The sequence below is a fragment of the Xyrauchen texanus genome, chromosome 49, assembly GCF_025860055.1.
Source record: "Xyrauchen texanus isolate HMW12.3.18 chromosome 49, RBS_HiC_50CHRs, whole genome shotgun sequence".
In the NCBI taxonomy this organism is placed as follows: domain Eukaryota; kingdom Metazoa; phylum Chordata; class Actinopteri; order Cypriniformes; family Catostomidae; genus Xyrauchen; species Xyrauchen texanus.
Window position 1 is genome coordinate 13,957,727 of NC_068324.1, and position 20,586 is coordinate 13,978,312.

At 40.6% G+C, this 20,586-nt stretch overlaps 1 pseudogene; it reads right to left on the reverse strand.

The window, feature by feature from the left end:
- Window positions 1–1,535: 1,535 nt before the first annotated feature.
- On the reverse strand, window positions 1,536–19,612 carry LOC127640542 (pyruvate kinase PKM-like; annotated as a pseudogene).
- Window positions 19,613–20,586: the final 974 nt, after the last annotated feature.

Here is a 20,586-nt window from a genome sequence, read left to right on the forward strand (position 1 = left end):
GTTCGATAGTTATTTGCAGCTGAGACTTCAATGTATGTGTCTACTTGACTTTAAAATATAAACCTACCATGAGAAATATTTACTGGAGTAAAAAGAGTGACAACAAGCCCAGATCTTCCTTATTCTTTCTACTAATAACTTGCAAAGAAATGATCAATGGATGGTCAATCAATGCTATCAGAATAAACCAAGGATGATGTCTATTCCAGCTAGTATTACACTTTCCCCCTGCACTGGTTATAATACGTCGAAAGAATTCCACTCCTAGCAGCTTGATGTCAGCGAGTCCTGCTGGCGAATCAAAGCCTTTCTAAGCCTCACCTTATTTGCATACAAATTGACCAGCTGATCCCTGTCACTCTGACAATGCAGCCAAGGTACACCCAGACTGCAAGCCCTGCTAATTACAGCATGATCCTGTTATATTATTGCCAAAAGGAGCCCTAGTCTGGGCCATATATTGGAATGAAGCCTGATGCTTTGAAGAAATAACTTTCCATTGACTAATTGTTGTTCCTTTGAAAAGTTTGAAAAGTTAGTTTAGCATTTCCAGTGTGTTATGAATTTTAATTGCGAATCAGTACTGCTGACTCATTCCACATCCGAACGGTTCCTAGCCGCTCAAAAGATGAGAGAAGTTTTTAAGTCCTTTTCCCCCAAAACTAAGTGTTTTTTCAGTGTTTTCTTCTCTCGCTATTTTGTATTTAGCACACATAACTACAAAAATAAATGCATAAATTATGCATGCTTTTATCATGCCTTGTTTTGTAATCATGTACAATGCAGTGGTTTTGATGTCCAATTGTACACTGCCCCCTAGTGTTTTCTCTTAGCCTAAACAAATTAAATTGCCTTTGCAATTGCTCCAGAGGGGTATTTTCGAAATGATCTTAAAGACCTGTGTAGAGACATTGATAGCAAATGTTATGTTTGAATATCCAAAGGAAACATTTTAATCCAGACCATAAATCTATTAAGTGTGGATGCATATGCATGTACAATTCAACATATTTTCTCTCAAAATATTCAACTGACCTACCTTAGCATTAGGAGCAATTTAGATGTTTAATTACATTATAAAACGGAAATGATAATGGACTGACTTAATTGTCAACACTGTGTATTTTCAGTGTAGTACAGAGGGTGGAATTACTTTTTGCCATCATATTGACAATACAGTATAAGCCAACCTTCACAACCAATGAAAACATAACACCTCAAGGGTGTTATGTGGCTAAAACTTTAATGTAACGTAAAATGTAATTGTGTTCAAAAAATAAATAAAGAAAGAAAGCATACAAGGGAAAACAATGGAATTCCATGATTCTAACCATATGTGTGACTGTAAGATTCATACAGAATTCTCCAGTGGGATGGAAAGGGTTAAAAGAGCTCTGTGACTTCAGGATGCAGTGTGACCCCACATGAGTTTGATAGGAATTAAAAATGTGTGAATGGTGCCAACAAAATCTGCAAGGTTATTTTTGTGACTTATAAAGGGGCTGAGGGTAGAAATGCAGTCTGTGAAGTTGTGCTCAAGGCACCACAACAATACGCATGGTGTTGGTGTAGCCAGACCCTGGGCGCCAACCTGTTACGACGATCAGAACATCACCAGACTTGAAGTACTTGCGGGCCTTGCCTGAAAAACAAAACAGAGAGTTTGAACAAGGACTCAAATACAAAGGCACCAGGTTTTAGTGTCCGACCACTAAATATGCAACCCAATAATAAACCAAAACAAATGCAATCCAACTTACTGTCATAAAGGCAAATTTATTGTAACAATGTGAAATATTAAAGAAGAAAAAAATTAGAGTCCCTGTCCTTTTAGTCCATGTCTGTTAGCTTTACAGCTATCTAAATTTTGTCTATCAAATCTAAAATCTATTCAAATCTCTACTAGAGAGCCGTGTAATAAACACATATAACATGTACAGTGCTCCTTTTTCTAGAAAACAAATTAGATCTTTTTCCAATAAAACTCTGTATAATGAGAATATCCCTCCCCTAATACCACCTGAAACTGACTTCCAATAGCTGTGATGAAGCTTAAACCTGTTAAAAAGGTGTCAATTTCAATATGTCCTGCCACAACTTCCTGTTTCAATAAGAAATACACCTATACATGTCATACCAAGAACTGTTTAGAGTCTAGATGGAAATACCTCCTCTATTACCCTTAGCAAACCATTATCATCACCACGACCAATAAGAACAAGCAAAGTGATCAAGTGATTTTCTGTTGCTGCTACCAGCACCTCTTCATTTCAGCTTTTACCTAGTAATTGGCTCAGTGAGTGACTAATGATTCAATCAATGTGTATCTGTTAATGTCTCACTAGCTGAAAGTATTAGAAATCTCTAGATGTCTCCTTACCCATCTACAGGGCAAAGCTGACACGTAGATCCACATCCTCAGCCCAAACATCATTATCGGGCTTGTTGTAGAAGATGGAGATGAAGCAGGATGCAGAAGATGCAGGTGCAACTGGCGGGCTGTCTGGCCATTACTGGTCACAGCCGGGACAGCAGCTCAGTGGACCTGAGGAGACACAGTAGGGGTGATGTTTCACAAAGATTCTCCAGAATATACAGGACAGGAATTGTACTAAAAATATAATAAAATATATTATTTGCTATATTATCTGCTATAATATAATATAATACAGTTATACTATGAGGGTTTATTATTATTGAAATTAGAATAATTAAAACAATAAAAAAAATACGGGGCATGGGTAGCTCCCTGGTATTGTGAGTGGTATTTTGAGTTTGAATCTAGAGTGTGCTGAGTGAATCCAGCCAGGTCTCATAAGCAACCAAATTGGCCCAGTTGCTAGGGAGGATAGAGTCATATAATGAATAATTTAAACAATATATTATTTAAAAAATGTGAGTTAACATTTCTAGCCAATCAATGTGTGGAACCAGTCAAAAGTTTTGTCACAATTTTGGACAAAATGTACATTTCTCATTAAATACCTTTTAATCTAAAGGTTTTTGCTTAAATGATTGAAATTAGTTTTTAGACTTTTTTGTGGCATTATACTGTATATACACATATTTCCCAGATGTCCATTTGTGTTATTTCATAATTTGATGACATTAATATTATTCTAACATGTTGAAAATAGTATTAAGAAAAAGTTAATGTGTTTAAACTTTAGTCGTAATTAGACAGAAACTTTTAGGTATTGGTAAACTTATATTAGATATAATGTATATGCTTGCTTGAAATCATAATTATTCTAGTTGGTGTCAGTCTGAAATGCATACTCCCAAATATGTGCTCCAGTGACCATTAACTTATGCATGCAACCTACTCTAAGACAACTGAATAAGGAGTTTAAATTAGCCTACAAAATGTCAAGGTTCAGGCCTGCAAAGGTCAGACTGTCTCCCTGAGCACATCAAGATGCATTTCGATCAGCCACAAGGCAAAAAGGATAATGTGAGAGTAAAAGAGACACAGAGATAGAGACACAGAGACAGTTAGGCCTAATTCAGCTAACTAACTAAAAATAACTGCTGACTTTAAATGTATTTGTATAGGGCAGGAGAAATGTCGCTTAAAGGTGCATTCAGTAATTTGGGGCTACCGGTAATTTAAAAAATGTTGCACATTAACAAATGAATTGGGTTTTTGTTGAGAGTGAGATGAAATGAAGACTGTACTCATAATAGTTTTCTATAAAAAGTGTTTTTATTATACAAATGTGTTTCACCATGTTGAAATGACATGGTCCGCTGTGTTTCACTAAACAATGAAGAAGAAAATACTTGCGCACATTGGCTGCCACCTATATAGATACAAATGTGTCTATTCTTAGCTCAGTGTTGCTTGGTGTCAGGAAGAGCGAAAAAACACAATGGAACATACTTATTATCGTGCTTTAGAAGCAGAGACAACAGGAGATTCAGTAGTTGTACTGCCAAGAAGCATGACAGAAAGACCAGAAAAGCCAAAAAACTAGAGTAAACATCTGTACGGCATACACAATGTGGAAAGATTTGATGATGGAGAAAAACACAGGTGAGACATTATTAATTGTGATAGAGAAAAAGACAGGAAAGACATTATTAATTGTTTAGACCACTCACTAAAATAGTAGCAGTGGAATTTACAGAAAACTCAAACAAGTTTCTCTTGAACTTTTAAAATTACGTGTGTAGTCAACTTATATTAGTAATGTACAGTTTAACAGTTTACAAACGCAACCGGAAAGCAATGTGTAATTTTTTTCTTTATTACAGCTATAGTAAGGGGGGCCATCTACCTCCACCTCTATCAAATGGCATATGTCTTAATTCGTTTAGTAGCTTGGCACAGTGATTGTTGTGGATTTTGAGTAAACCATGACGTTGGTTTGCTAGTAAACAAAATTAGTTTTTCAAATACAGTATTCATGGACATGCTAAATTTGATCATTAAAAACATTTCTTATTTTTCCTTTAACATAGCATTCTGTATCACTAGATAACTGAGGTTTATTTATGCTAAGTAGTTCTCTAATAAAGGTAATAACTGTCTTTAGGAATAAAGTGAAACAAAGACAGTCTCTGAAGATTATTGATATGAGGGACAATAATAATCAGTACTTAACTGTAGAAGTATGTTCGCTGATGTTTGTTTTTTAGGCAAAGCAGTTATCTTATAGAAGTAATAAATAACTTTAGAAATGACCTCAAACTGCAACATTTTCCAGATGCAAATAATGTTCCAAATCTGGTGGAGGCATCAGAGGCGATCATGATGTTCCACATCGATAGATGGCAGTACCACATCTAACACCACTATCGTATCGGTACCTTAAGTACACAAAGAAGAGCAATGCTAACGCTAACTAGAGATCTACTCAATGCCCTTTTTAAATAAGTGACAGGTCTTACAATGCATTCATAACATTTAAAATCTCTAGTTCATGTGTGCATGGTTGAGTTTAGGTCACTGTACCTAATATTAGAACCAAGTGTGGGCTATATTCCTGCCCAGTAAGCCTTGAGGGTTTTTGTTGGTGAATGCGTGAATGGGTGTCTTTGACCTGCCGATCTTGGTGAGCACAATGATGGTGCTGGCGCGGCACTTGAAAGAGGCCTCCACTGTGATGATAGCCACAGACTCAGTGGGGTCACGGGTCAGGTAAGAGGTACAGCAAAGCTCCACAAAAATTTGCCTGTGGAACTTAGCTGCCTTGGCTTCACAGGCAATCTGAAGAACCACAGCACCAGAGAGATGAGAGAAGATAAAAGAAAAGCTTCAAAGGATTAAAGATTAAAAGAAATCCCAAACCCATAGTTAAAGCATAAGTGTGCAATTTCTACACCATTAGCATCACTGTATGGAGAGAGAAAAAATTACTGATGCTTACATTCTGCCAAACATCTCCTTTTGTGTTCCACAAAAAAGAAAGTAAAAAGGGTTTAGAACAACATGATGGCAGAATTAAAATATTGGGGTGAACTATCATTTTAAGTCAACCTTGTAATACCTTGTTTTTGTAATAATATACCAATATCATGTTTAGTGTACTTCCTCAATGCCGTGTTAGCTCTATTTATTAGTGTAGCGTGTTATGTAGCAGCTCTTCCAAATCATGCAAGAGATCAGTGGCACATCAGCTCAGTAGGTAATAATGCATGTAAACGCCACAGAAAAAATCTGAGCACATGTTAGAGGACAAAACTTGAGTGGGTTTAGCAGTCAATGGCACATATGGTCAGTGCATGCAGTTACAACAACAGCACTGGCATTTTATCAGGCTCTTCGTTAGCTGTGCTGTTTCAGAATCTGGAGTTAAGAATGTGGTAAGTAGTTTTGTGGTGCAACACCATGCAAAGTGATGCTGTAAACTACAGCTAGAGCTCTCCTCCGCATGCTAAACTTTAATATTAGCATAAATAGAAGCGATAGTCTGGTGCCAGTCAAGGGCAAAGCCAGAAGGGAGCGCTGTTGCACGTGCTTGTTGCTGTGTGCACAGATTCCAGTGGGTAGTCTCCCTTGGCAGTCTCTCCACTCAGCATGATGCAGTCAGCTCCATCAAGCACTGTGTTATCACCACATCAATGCTCTCCGCACGAGTGGGGCGGAGCTTTTTTACCATGTTCTCCAACATCTGTCAATCACAGATAAAATAGATCAGTACATTTATGACAAGAGTCAATACAATCACACCGTTTCTGATCTAACTATACTGTTAATATATTTACCCTAACCTGTGTGGCGCAGATGATTGGTTTGTCAATCCTGTTGCAACGACCAATCATCATCTTCTGAGCCAAGAACACCTTCTCGGTGGGATCTCAATACCCAGATCTCCACAGGCGACAAAGATACCATCACTTGCCTCCAGGATCTCATCAAACCTAGCCAAATACACATGATAAACATACTTAACTCACTAAAATTAACAAAAACAGCTGTTAACTATGTAACTCACACCAAGTCTCAACTAATAACATCTCACTGTTGACATTATAGGTGCATTCAACTAGTTCTGCAACAACTAATAGATCAATTATTGATAATGAAAATAATCTACAAATTGTGGTGACTTGATGTAGCAGACGTGAGCGCTGGACTGTGGAGCAGATGCGGGCCTGGACCGTGGAGTAGAGGCAGGCTTATGACATGGCATGGAACAGTCTGGGGCTTGACTGTGACATGGCATGGAGCAGTCTGGGGCTTGACTGTGACATGGCATTGAGCAGTCTGGGGCTTGGCTGTTACTTGGCATGGAGCAGTCTGGGGCTTGGCTGTGACATGGCCTGGGGCAGGCTGAGGCGTGGCTGTGACATGGCCTGGGGCAGGCTGAGGCGTGGCTGTGACATGGCATGGGGCAGGCTGAGGCGTGGCTGTGACATGTCATGAGGCAGGCTGAAGCCTGGCTTTGACATGGTATGGGGCAGGCTGAGGCGTGGCTGTGACATGGCCTGGAGCAGGCTGAAGTGTGGCTGTGACATGGCCTGTGGCATTCTGATGCAAGACTAGCCAAGAACCCATTCACCCCCAAATTATCATTGTTCAAAGCCTAATACAATTTGGTACACAATGTTTATTCTGTCTGGATATTTAAGGAACGCTGGCCCAGAGCTCGATGTTCTCTGTAGTCAGACGATTCCACACATTTATGTATGTAGTTTTAATTTCCCTTTTATTTTTAAGAATGTTTGTTTATTCTGATCATGTATGAAATTGGCTTTGATTGATTTTTTTAACTTACGCTTTATAATCCTACCTGGCAAATAAATTGTTATTATTTTATTTATTCGTTATTCTTCTGAAATAATATATCACCGGTAAATTCGAGGGATGCCTTTCTGCAAGCTTATGTATCATTACTGGAGCTTTAATATAGGGTAAACCCCCCAGGACAGCCAGGTAAGACAGCCACCTAGGATAACCGGGTAGGTGAAAAGCCATTTAAAGGCTCTCAGTTTGAAGATCATTAGAACAGAACTATACCGGAGCTTTAATATAGGAGGAAGCCATTTAAAGAATTTCAGTTAGAATATTGGAGCTTTTTTAAATAGAGTAAACCACTCAGGAGAACCGGGTAGGACTTACCTGTTTGTGTCACCTGATAACACACGAAACTGGATCAACCCTGAGGTTATAAAATGGTATTAGGTGTTGCCCAGCCCGCAGCTCTACAGATGTCTGCTAGCGAGGTGCCGCAGTACAACGCCCAAGAAGCTGCAACACCCCTGGTAGAGTGGGCTCGCAGGCCAGCAGGGAGGCGGCACATGCTGGACATGGTATGCCATGGTGATAGCATCGATAACCCAGTGAGCGATCCTCTGTTTGGAGACAGCGATTCCTTTCCGCTGTCCACCGAAGCAGACAAAGAGCTGATCGGAGCTTCTAAAGCTCTGCGTGCGATCCAAGTACATGCGAAGAGCACGCACCGTACACAGCAATGCCAAGGCTGGTTCTGCCTCCTCCAGGGGCAGCGCTTGCAGGTTCAACATCTGATCCCTGAAAGAGGTCGTGGGAACCTTGGGCACGTAGCCCGGTCGGGGTCTCAGGATAACGTGAGTGTAGTCCGGACTGAATTCTAGGCACAGTTCACTGACAGAGAACACCTGCAGGTCCCCTAATCTTGATGGAGGTGAGCGCCATCAGGCACTATCTGATAGTTATGCTGGTAGCACATCCTGATAGGTATTATCTGCCTGACAAGATTTTCTACCTAGGTTTTTAATACAGTCTTCAAAGAGAGAACCTTTAGCTCAGCTGAATTATGCGGCACGAAGGGAGCTCCCCGAAGGACCACAGAGAGGTCCCATGTGGGAACGAGGTGCGGCCTGGTGGGATTTAACCTCCTCGCACCTCTCAGGAACCTGATGATCAAATCGTGCTTCCCTAAATACTTAACGTTCACTGTGTCGTGATGCGCCGATATAGCGGCCACATACACCTTCAAGGTGGAGGGGGACAGCCGTCCCTCCAACTTGTCTTGCAGGAAGGAGGGCACTGATCCAACTGGGGGTCTTCGTCTCGGGACTTAGCGAACAGATGCCACTTCAGGTAATAGAGACGCCTCATCAGAGTGATCGCGTCCCGTCCAGGGGCCAGACATGGAGATTCCAGAGGTCCGGTCGTGGGAGCCAGATGGTACCCTGTCCCTGAGAAAGAAGGTCCTTCCTCAGGGGAATCGCCGGAGGGGTCCGAGGAGAACGAGTTCTGAGAACCAAGCCACGAGGTACAGTAAGGGGGTGCAACCCGGCACCTTTTTTGAGTACGATGAAGTAGGGGCTGTAAAACCCCTTCCACATCTCGGCTGGAGGGACGGGCTCTATCGCATTCTCCGCGCACAAGGTAGTGGCATTCTCGCCTCTCACCACAGTGAAGCAGACGCCGTTGAACCTGGGCGAACGCCTGGCAAACTGAATCGCCGAGTCGGACTGTCTTGATCAACCAGCGCGACAGGTGACAAGCTGCGTGCGAGAGGGACCAAAGGGACTACCGTGTCGGACGTACCAGCGCACAGGGCCTCGTGACCAGTCTAGAGACATCAAAGCACTTTCCTGACTCCAGCTCCCGGAACAGACTGGGACGGGGTCGGAAGATCTTCATCCTCGAAACCCGTGGAGACCATCACATCGGGGGCGGGTTTGTGCCACGGCTGTGCGCGCGGAAGCGGGGGGGCCCAGTTCCGGAGCGCCGTGCCTGCCAAAGAGAGCGATGGCCGGGGAGACCGGAAATAGAGCCACGGGAATGAGGAAACTGCTCTTTTATGGAAAATGTGGGTCAGTCATACGGCAAAACAAAAGTTAAATGAAACCAAGGATTCTCCACCTGACCCTGACTCACCAAGGATTCTCCACCTGACCCTGACTCAGGAATGCGTGAGCTCTTCATGCACCTCCGGGAAGAAAGGAACTGGGTCAGAGCGCGATTGGCCCCAGGAACCAATCATCGAGCCATTTTGACACTCGCGGCTGCCCGGGCAAGCATGGCCGCCAGCTCCAAGTCAGACTGTGACTGAGCTACCACACCCGAGGTTGGGAGTCAGGCGAGTCCTCAGCGTCAGACATGACGAGCCCGCTCGCCGATGTCACGATCGATAACTCATCTTCTTCACAAGCCCCGAACGAGATCGTGGGTCCGGCATAAGACTGACCGGCAACCTCGCTCCAGAGATCTGTCAGAGCATACGAGCATGACGGGGAATGGGAGGTCCGAGGGGGAATACCTGGCGGAGAGGGTCCCATTGATGTCCCCATGTCGTCCCAGTGCTAACCGACCCCGCTTGATACCCATAGGTAGAAGGACCAAGTCGGAGAGCCGCTGGAGTGGCTTGTCCTCTTATGAAGGAGAGGTGCGACCGCAACGTATGGTCATGTCCTCGCAATGAGGGCATGAACCATCCACGAACGCTGACTCCACGTGGGTAGCACCCAGGCACGTAAGGCAGCGATAGTGGCCGTCAGAAGTGGAGAGAAATTGACCGCAACCAGGAATTACACAAAAACAAAAGGGCATCTTGAAAAAGCTCACTTGTGCCACTCTTTTAGAGAAATATAAAATCTTTTAGTGATTTATATATATATATATATATATATATATATATATATATATATATATATATATAAGGAAGCTCTGCTGTACTGCCGGAGTGTTGCTCGACACAAACGTTGTGTGTGAGGGGGAGAACCTCTGCAATGCGCTGCAGCTTCCAGCAGAGGAGAGAGGAATGGAATGGCTCAGTGAATGTGTCTGTTCGGCTCCGAAAAAGAAATCTGAATGTGTGTTTGCAGCGGGACTCCTTTTATACCCGTATGTCCAGGGGAGTGCCAATATATATGTGTGTGTGTGTGTGTGTGTGTGTGTGTGTGTGTGTGTGTGTGTGTGTGTGTGTGTGTGTGTGTGTGTGTGTGTGTGTGTAATTTAAATCTGTGGAAAAATATTTGCTTGAATCTGTAAAGAATTGGGGGCCTTTGTAGGCATATTGGGAATTTATTTTTGAGACATTTAATGTTGTATGTAAACCAATGCGTTAATTAATGAAAGATAATTTATTTTAGTGTTTCAATAAAGCTATTACATATAAAATGTAGAACAGTCTTTGTCTTGATAATGCTATATATATTTTTTTATATGTATCAATATATAGCCATACATGGTTCATGCATATAATGCAGAATATTGAAAAATATAAGCACTAGATTGCCGTATTCGAAAATGTATTATTTGATACATCACATTGCATTTTCCAATATATTCATTTACATTTATGCATTTGGCAGACGCTTTTATCCAAAGCGACTTACAGTGCAATTATTACAGGGACAATCCCCCTGGAGCAACCTGGAGTTAAGTGCCTTGCTCAAGGACACAATGGTGGTGGCTGTGGGGCTCGAACCAGTGTCTTTCTGATTACCAGATTACCAGTTATGTGCTTAGACCACTACACCACCACCACTCCATATTCACATATTTTTTTGTTTTGTATGGGTTTCTTTACCACAATCTAGTATCTGTTAAACGAGCACACGTATTCATGTCAATCAAAATGATCAATGGAGAGGGAGCTCCATCATTTAGATTAAACTGTACTTTGTTGTTAAGTAATCATACTGCTTCAGATTTCAGTTTCAGTGTAATTGATTGTGCAGCTTTCATAGAAATCACACCAATGTCTCAGCAGTGAAAGTGTGTGGTTTTGAAGTGTTTTAGATGGTTTCTCCTCATCATGTAAATGCATGTAATACAATGAGCACAGAAATGCGACTTTTCAGTGCGTGAATCTGCACTGCATTTACAGATGATTAAACTATACTATATTACTATTACTGTACTATATTAAACTGTATATGATGCTGAATATAATTGATAATAATGCCAAGGGGCCTAATACTTGATAGTCCTGATAATGTCAAACATAATGTCTGATTTCACCAGTAAATTTATACTTTGGCAAACATGATTTTACTAGATTAAAAATGTAATTTTAAAAGAAAAGTGTAGAAACATGTAACCAGTGACAATAAATACTATTTAAAAACTTACATTATTAATTTAAAATACTTACAATGTTTGTTATCAGTGACAGTATACAATGCTTCTAGTATAATTATGGATTACAGAATTATTAATATTTATTTTCTGGTGTCACCATTGCCCTCTGCTGGGCTGATTTTTAGACCCACATCAAAGATCATTTTACTCTTTAATGAACAGTACTCTTTAAGTTTTACTAGTAAAGTAAAGGAACTGTTTTGCATATCTTTCTAAAGTAAAAATAATAATTAATTCAAACTTAACTTTTCATGATACAGGCTTTGTTCAATGTTTTGTGAGAGTATAGAATTGTGATTCAGTACTGTAAATTGAACCAAATCATTACGCTGTTTATCAATTCTGTTTATTAAAAAACACATTTTAATCAAATACAGGAAATAAAATGTAGAGTTTTTTCTGACTAAATGATTAATCAAAGAATAATTGAAAATTAATCGATTATCAAAATAATTGTTAGCCCTACACTCAGCTTTTCCTAATTAATAAAAGTTTTACCCCTAAAGAAATTAATAGTACATTTTAAAAATGTGTTTATCATGTAAACTTAAATCAGAAGCTTAATAAAAGCTATTTTATTTTACATGGAGCTAGCCTCATGTAGGCCCCCATGCTGAGATCACGTGACCAGACAAATACTACCAGAGACAGTATAGGATGAGGTATATGTATGAATGGGAGAAATCAAATTTAAAATAATGCTTTATATGTATTTTGTTTTGTTTTTCCTGAAAAAAATATATGCTACCTATCAGGATGTGCTATCAATGCTATATTTGCATAGTTTTAGAGTTGGGGTTAGGGTTTGAGGTAGTGTTAGGGCTTAGTACAGCCTTACACCATATCACACTATCTGATAGTTATGCTGGTAGCACATCCTGATAGGTATTATCTGCCTGACAAGATTTTCTACCTAGGTTTTTAACACATTTAAAAACTTTGAGTGTACTGACTGGCACATGTTCAGGGACGCTGCAACATATGGCGATTCTACCAACTTGGAGGAATACACAGCATCAGTGACCAGCTACATCAGCAAGTGCATTGATGATGTCACTTTCTCCAAGACCATCACCACACGCTCCAACCAGAAGCCGTGGATGACTGCGGAGGTGCGCACGCTGCTGAGGTCCCGAGACTCCGCCTTCAGAGCAGGCGATAAGGCAGCCCTAAGAACAGCTAGGGCCAAACTGTCACGGGCAATCAGAGAGGCAAAGCGCCAGCACGCCCAGAGAATCCACAGTCACTTCCAGGACAGCGGTGACACGCGGCGCATGTGGCAGGGCATCCAGGCCATCACCAACTACAGGACAACATCTGTTGCCTGTGACAAAGATGCCTCCCTTCCAGATGCGCTGAACGACTTCTACGCTCGGTTTGAAGTGCAGAACGACGTGGTGGCGAGGAAGACCACCCCTCCTCCCAACGACCAGGTGCTCTGTCTTACCACGGCAGATGTGAGGAAAACTCTACCAGAGTCAACCCACGGAAGGCTGCTGGACCAGACAACATTCCTGGCAGAGTGCTCAGAGGATGTGCAGACCAGCTAGCAGATGTTCTTACCGACATCTTCAACATCTCTCTGAGCAGCGCCGTCGTTCCAACGTGCTTCAAGGCCACCACCATCATCCCCATGCCAAAGAAGTCTTCAGTGTCCTGCCTCAACGACTACCGTCCCGTCGCACTTACACCCATCATCATGAACTGCTTCGAAAGGCTCGTCATGAGGCACATTAAGACCTAGCTGCCCCCCTCACTAGACCCACTACAGTTTGCGTATCGTCCAAACCGTTCAACGGACGATGCCATCGCCACAACCCTCCATCTGGCCCTCACCCACCTAGACAATAAGGACTCATACGTTCGAATGCTGTTCATAGATTTCAGCTCAGCATTCAACACAATCATTCCCCAGCACCTGATTGGAAAGCTGAACCTGCTGGGCCTGGACACCTCCCTCTGCAACTGGATCCTGGACTTCCTGACTGGGAGACCTCAGTCAGTCCGGATCGGGAACAGCATCTCCACCACCACCACACTGAGCACTGGGGCCCCCCAGGGCTGTGTGCTCAGTCCACTGCTGTTCACTCTGCTGACTCACGACTGTGCAGCAATGCACAGCTCGAACCACATCGTCAAGTTCGCCGATGACACGACCGTGGTGGGTCTCATCAGCAAGAACGACGAGTCAGCATATAGAGAGGAGGTGCAGCGGCTGACAAACTGGTGTAGAGCCAACAACCTGTCCCTGAATGTCGACAAAACAAAAGAGATGGTTGTTGACTTTAGGAGAGCACAAGGTGAACACACTCCGCTGAACATCGACGGCTCCTCTGTGGAGATCGTCAAGAGCACCAAATTCCTTGATGTTCACCTGGCGGAGAACCTCACCTGGTCCCTCAACACCAGCTCTATCACCAAGAAAGCCCAGCAGCGTCTCTACTTTCTTCGAAGGCTGAGGAAAGCACATCTCCCACCCCCCATCCTCACTACATTCTATAGAGGGACTATTGAGAGCATCCTGAGCAGCTGCATCACTGCCTGGTTTGGGACTTGCACCGTTTCGGACCGCAAAGCCCTGCAGAGGATAGTGAGGACAGCTGAGAAGATCATTGGGGTCTCTCTTCCCTCCATCATAGACATTTATAAAAAACACTGTATCCGCAAAGCAACCAGCATTGTGGACGACCCCACACACCCCTCACACAAACTCTTTACCCTCCTGCCGTCTGGCAAGAGGTACCGAAGCATTCGGGCCCTCACGGCCAGACTGTGTAACAGCTTCTTCCCCCAAGCCATCAGACTGCTCAATACTCAGAGACTGGTTTGACACACACACACGTGTCCTAAGTTGCACTTTAATTACTGTCACTTTATAACTGTCTGCTACCTCAATAACTGCTATGTGCATAGAACACTATCTCATAGTATGTTATGTTTACGTTTTTTGCACTACTGAGTACTAGTCGGCGCTGCACTGTGTCTATTGTCCTGTTCATTGTCAGTAATTTGTTGTACTGTCCCGTACTTTGCACATGTTTGCACGTGCACTTTATATAGGTATATATAGGTATTTTATATAGGTATTTTATTTTGTTGTGTTGTCTCATGTGGTCCTGTGTTGGTCCTTTGTTGTTTTTATGTAGCACCATGGTCCTGGAGGAACGTTGTCTCATTTTGCTGTGTACTGTACTAACTGTATATGGTTGAAACGACAATAAAAACCACTTGACTTGACTTGACTTGACTTGACATTTCATGTTGTTGTAGTACAGTACATACCGACAGGTTCCCCTGTGCCTCCCGACATGTGCTACCCACGTTTTGACATATCACTGTTTTACTGGTGGTAGCACATTCTAAGCAGGTAGCACAGATTGTCAGAACATTGTTTTTTGTGTGATCTGAGCTAAAAAAGTACAAATTATAAAATCTCGTCTTATTTACTGCTGATTTGAAATATATGATTTGATCGTAATCTTGGCGGACCGCTTTGGAGATTACGGGTCTTTCCCATTTGAGTAAATCTACATGCATCCTTCTTTTATCCAAAGAATATAGCTGCCCAGAGGTGTTTCAAACATGGCTGCCAAATGACCTGACTTACCTTATAGGAACTTTGATACTTCTCAAAATAAATGAATCACAGCTGACTGTTAATAACACATCTTGACAATGGCATTGGAAACCGATAACTTTTGCATAAAGTTGCATCCACACCACTATAAGTCTGAGTCCAGGACAATTGTCATATCGACCAACACAACGTAAAAAAAAAAAATGACAGTGTATCTTTAAGATAGTCAATGGACAGATGCTGTGAAAGATATCAGACATAATCACTCACTTGCACACATCCTCGTGGTTCTCCAGCTTGCTGATGATTTTGATGTCCTTTCGTTTGTCTCCGAGCACCTTCCTCACGGCCTGCACATCAGCAGCCTTACGGATGAAGGAGGCAAACACCATGTCAACACCCTGCTCCACACCAAACTGAAGGTCTGAATATCCTTCTCAGATACAGCTGGACGGTCAACATTAGCACCGGGCGGGTTCGTGTCTTTCTTGCTGCCTAACATGTGTCCATTCTCAATCTCGCAATTCATTAATCAGAATCTGGACGATTGAATGTTGTGAATGTGTGACAGTTCTGCTGTCTCTTTTTGTAGATTAGGTTTTTCACTTCTAGAAATGTCTATGTTTTTCTAAGTTCAGAATCAGGATTATTGTCATTGTTTTGTCTAAGCAGACTTATGACACAATGATATTTCTGACAGTTTAGTTCCTCCACTTTCAGATTGTTCCTATGCCCAGGATATACTGTTATGAAAGGAGTTAAGAACCTCCTTCAACTCTTTGTCTTGGTTCTAAGGTGAGGAACTCAATTTCCTTAACCTTGAGTGAAATAAGACCATCGTCAATGTAAATATGGCTGCCCTGCTGCACCACCTTGGTGATGTTCTTGTAGTCCAGCCACAGAGTCTTCTCATTGCAACTGTCCTTAAACTTGTCATCTAAAGTGAGCTTGATTGTTTCACCTTTGACAAGCTTAACCTCCTCAGTGCCACTCTGAAGGTAGAATAAATCACATATGTGATGAGAAGTTGCAAAGCCAAGATATTCCAATACATATTGATTAGTAATTGATTCAGAAGTGACTCTGATGTTAAGAAGAATGTCTGAGCATAAGATAAAAATATATGAATTGCTAAATCAGACACTAATACCCTTGATAACTCCAGTCCTGATCTCTGTCCCTTGGTATCCAGGTCAATTGCCACAGTTCGGTACTCGATGCTACCAGCTCCAAAACTCTCAGTCACTTCACAGACATTCATGTCGTGTCAGCATGGTACTGTGTAAAAACGTATCTACAGTGCCCTACAGTGATATCTCATTGGTCCAAAATCCACATAACTACATATTCAACATCAAAAAATTTCTGATTGTGATTGTGCCTCATCACAGAAGCTTTGCTTTCTGAGTGGGAAGACAAATTAATCGTTGCTGGAAGCTTGTTGCTATACGCATCTGAAAGTGAAAGATATTTGTTCCACAGATATTTGTTTATGTGTGTGTGTACTGTAGTATTGTTACATTCATTGTGAAGTGTTTTTAATGTATAAACGGTCTTATAACCAAGTGAAGACGATTAATAATGTTGCTTAGTCATCTGAGCATAGCTGGAGAAAGATCTCACTTTGCAAGTGAAACAGGATCCTGTTAATTAACTCTATAATGTATGGTGTGCTGTTATTTAACTTTATTACAAGCTAACATGGGCTACTGACCTTCTGAAACCCTAGTTTTGAAATATCTACTCTATCAAATGATAATATCATGTGTAATGTAGTAGTAGATCGAATGGTGCCATACAAAAAATGTAAAAGCCAGACATTTAAAGAGGAGAGTTCAGCCGAGTCTAATCTCATGCTTTGGCTTGAACCCAAGATGACTCAACAGAACTGGGGAGCAAAGCCAATGTATTGACCAGACAGATCAGGGTGGCTAACAAGATCAGCTAACAACTTCTGACATTTCAAGAGGCACAAGGGAAATGTCATAACAATGGAGGATCTACAGATGTGGACAACATAAAATCTGGCTGAGAAGCTTTTCAAAGTAATCTTATTGCATCACTCACATCAGAGCTGCAGTATAACAGATGTTCTTTTAATGTTCCTGACAAAAAGAATCATGTGACCTGCTGAACTGAAAGAGGCTGCTTGATACTGTAATAATATGTGAAGCTGCAATTGTGAGTAATTTATTGTGTCAGCTGCTTTGAATGCAAATGGTTTCAGCAGAGGTGAATGTGAATAAGTCATTAGCTGTTTACCTCGTGAGTTCCATCGGAGAATTTCAAACGTGCTACATTCATGCCGGACTTGATCATCTCCTTCAATGTCTCCACAGAGCGGGAGGCATTAGGATAACACAAAACATTGAAAACGTTTGATCACCATGTTGTGAAATGAGGGCAGTTTACATAAAAATGCTGGAGGTAACATATCGAACATTATTGTTTTTTCTGTTGAACCAATACCTAGATGAGCAGGAGCATTGACCGATGGTTATTATAACACTGATATATATATACATCATACATTTTAATGACAGCAATAACACATCCCATGTTTCATTAATACTTCTGTTAATAAGTCAAGTTGATACAGCTGATGCAATAATCTAAAAATGGCCAAATATCTACCAGTGGTGATATTTTAAGTCTGGACAGGAAGCATGGCTTCCTCTTGAATTTAATCAGAAATGTGGCAACGACATGTTTTATATATGTACAAATAATTTCAAAATATAATTTAAATAAAATAAAAAAATGTAATGCAGTATTTTAGCAAATAAAAGTGTGAAATTTCAAATATCACTATAGCACTGTTTGTTCAAGTAACTAAATCTGTGTTTTATTTTATATGGATTATGCACATAACAAATCAAGTCATTTTTATTTGTATAGCATTTTTCCTAACACACATCATATAAAAGCAGCTTTACAGAAAATGATGCAGTAATGTCTGTGATGTCTTAAAATGTCTTAAAGTCCTCATTGAGCAGTTTAAATGAACAAAGTGATTGAATATATTGCTTATAAATTATTTGTCTTTAGGCCCCCAGTGAGCAAGCCAAAGGCAACTGTGGCAAGAAACCCAAAACTCAATAAGATATTAGTTAATGGAGAAAAAAAACTTGCGAGAAACCAGGCTCAGCTGGGGGAGCCAGTTCCTATCTGGCTAAACAGCATGGATATAATGCCAATTCATAAAAGGAATTTCATGCACAGATTAGATGTTGGTAGAACATTCATTCAACTGAAAGTGTATATTAAAGTCCTAGAGGTGGTCCACTGACCAATAGTGCAGACGATGCCTGTGTTGCAGGTCAATGTGGGATCAGAGTCGATGTCCAGCAGACACAGGTGCTCCAGTAAGGTGTCTGCCATAGCAGCGTGCATCTGCTGTGTCCGGATGAAGGCAGAACCCATATCCTTATTCTTCATCTGAGACATGGCTGGAGCTGTGTCTGCTAGAAATGTCCTGGAGGGCAGAAAAATTGACAACTCAGATTTAGATTACAACCAATTTGTGGCTTATGCAAACACACAACTTATTTATTATTTTTAGCACAGCAACATAACTGCTGTTTCTTGTGAAAGTTTGATTTTATTGGTTAGTATTCATTTCCTGAATTTAGAAACTATGTTGCAGTAACCAGCAGTTATCCAACTACTTTTGAATGTAGTACAGCTCATTTTGCACCAGTGAAAATTAGCAATGCATGACAGTACGAAGTGTCTAGAATGTTTACCATTAGTCAAATTAGGCTAATCAACTTTAATCTTATTGCTAATATATGTTGTTAATAATAATGTTCAACCCCCAAGTAAGATGAAGAATGAGCTCCACTGACAGCTCTGTCAAAGCCAGAAAGGAAGAGCGGGTTTAAATGCATGATTGCACACACTCTTATACACAGACACATTCCAACAAACAGCGATTTGAGGGTATGAATCACAAACACTTGTCAATGCAAGAAAATATGACAGTGCTCAAACTATAATAATAAAGGTTTAAAATTGTCAAATTTAAAAAGATTATAAACTAGTATTGTTAAGATAGATAGATAGATAGATAGATAGACAGACAGACAGACAGACAGACAGACAGACAGACAGACAGACAGACAGACAGACAGACAGACAGATAGATAGATAGATAGATAGATAGATAGATAGATAGATAGATAGATAGATAGATAGATAGATAGATAGATAGATAGATAGATAGATATACTTGTTTCAATAAACAGCAAAACATGCTACATTAAAATATGATTTAATTCACTAAATTATCATAGTATATTTTGCAACACTGTTTATCTTGTGTGTGAATTAATCATAAAACACCTGATGACATTTTAAAGTGCAATTAGAATTCATTTGTTACCAGTAGTGGCAAGATATGCTAACAGTTCTATATAAGTATATTGAAACTTATCTGATCAAAGTCCCTTGGTTTGGTTTGCTCTGTTTAAATCATCGTTTTCAAAGTCTGCCACCTACCCCGCAATGAGCTCTTGCAGGAACTTCTGAGTTCTTCCACCACCACTGTTACAATTTATATTGTCTGAACTAACCGGGACTACTTTCCACAGCGTGTCCATCTGACTATGTCTGTAATAATCTCACATTCTTTTGTTGTGCAACAAATGATTGTATTTTGTATATTATTTGTATGAGTGCATATGATTACATGAACAATAATACATATAATAATAAATATTTATAAATATTACTTTAGAGTCAACCAATATATAATTAATGTGATTTAGTGGTCTACATTTAGAGGCACTGTGTTCAAAGGTCTACACTTTAACCAATCAGAAACCACCTGTAGGTATATAAGGACCTGATTGCAGAATTCTTCTGTTCTGAAAGAGTTTGTGTGGAATCAAAGTAAAGTGTTGGACTTTTGAAAAATAGTGAAACCATGAAACTGAAATGTTGGGAACAAGAAACAAGTTTTAACATAATCTTGAATACATTTTCCTTGTGCACAGCTTACCTTTCCATATTGTTAATTTTGTAAGAATTTGTATTTATTTATTTATTGCTGTTCAAAGTAGGCTATTGTATGATTCTGATTCTGTAACATCTGAGGTTGTTACCCATCCTACCAACCACCAGAGGGAGCCCTCTCTCGAATACTGATCTCCACCCATTTCTTCACTGCTCATTTCCTGTTTACCACACACACACACACACACACACACACACACACACATATATATATATATATATATATATATATATATATATATATATATATATATATATATATATATATATATGTATAAGACATTGTTCATTGTGAAGTGTTGCTAATTTACCCTGCATTACCTGTGTTTTTCCATTGCCATTGTTTCTTGATTCATGTTATGACCATTCCCTGTTTTTCTGGATTTACTGCTGTATGTCTCTCTGCCTGCTGTTTTGGATTGTTTGCTTGTGTCTCATATAATAAACTTCCTGCATACATGATTCCAAC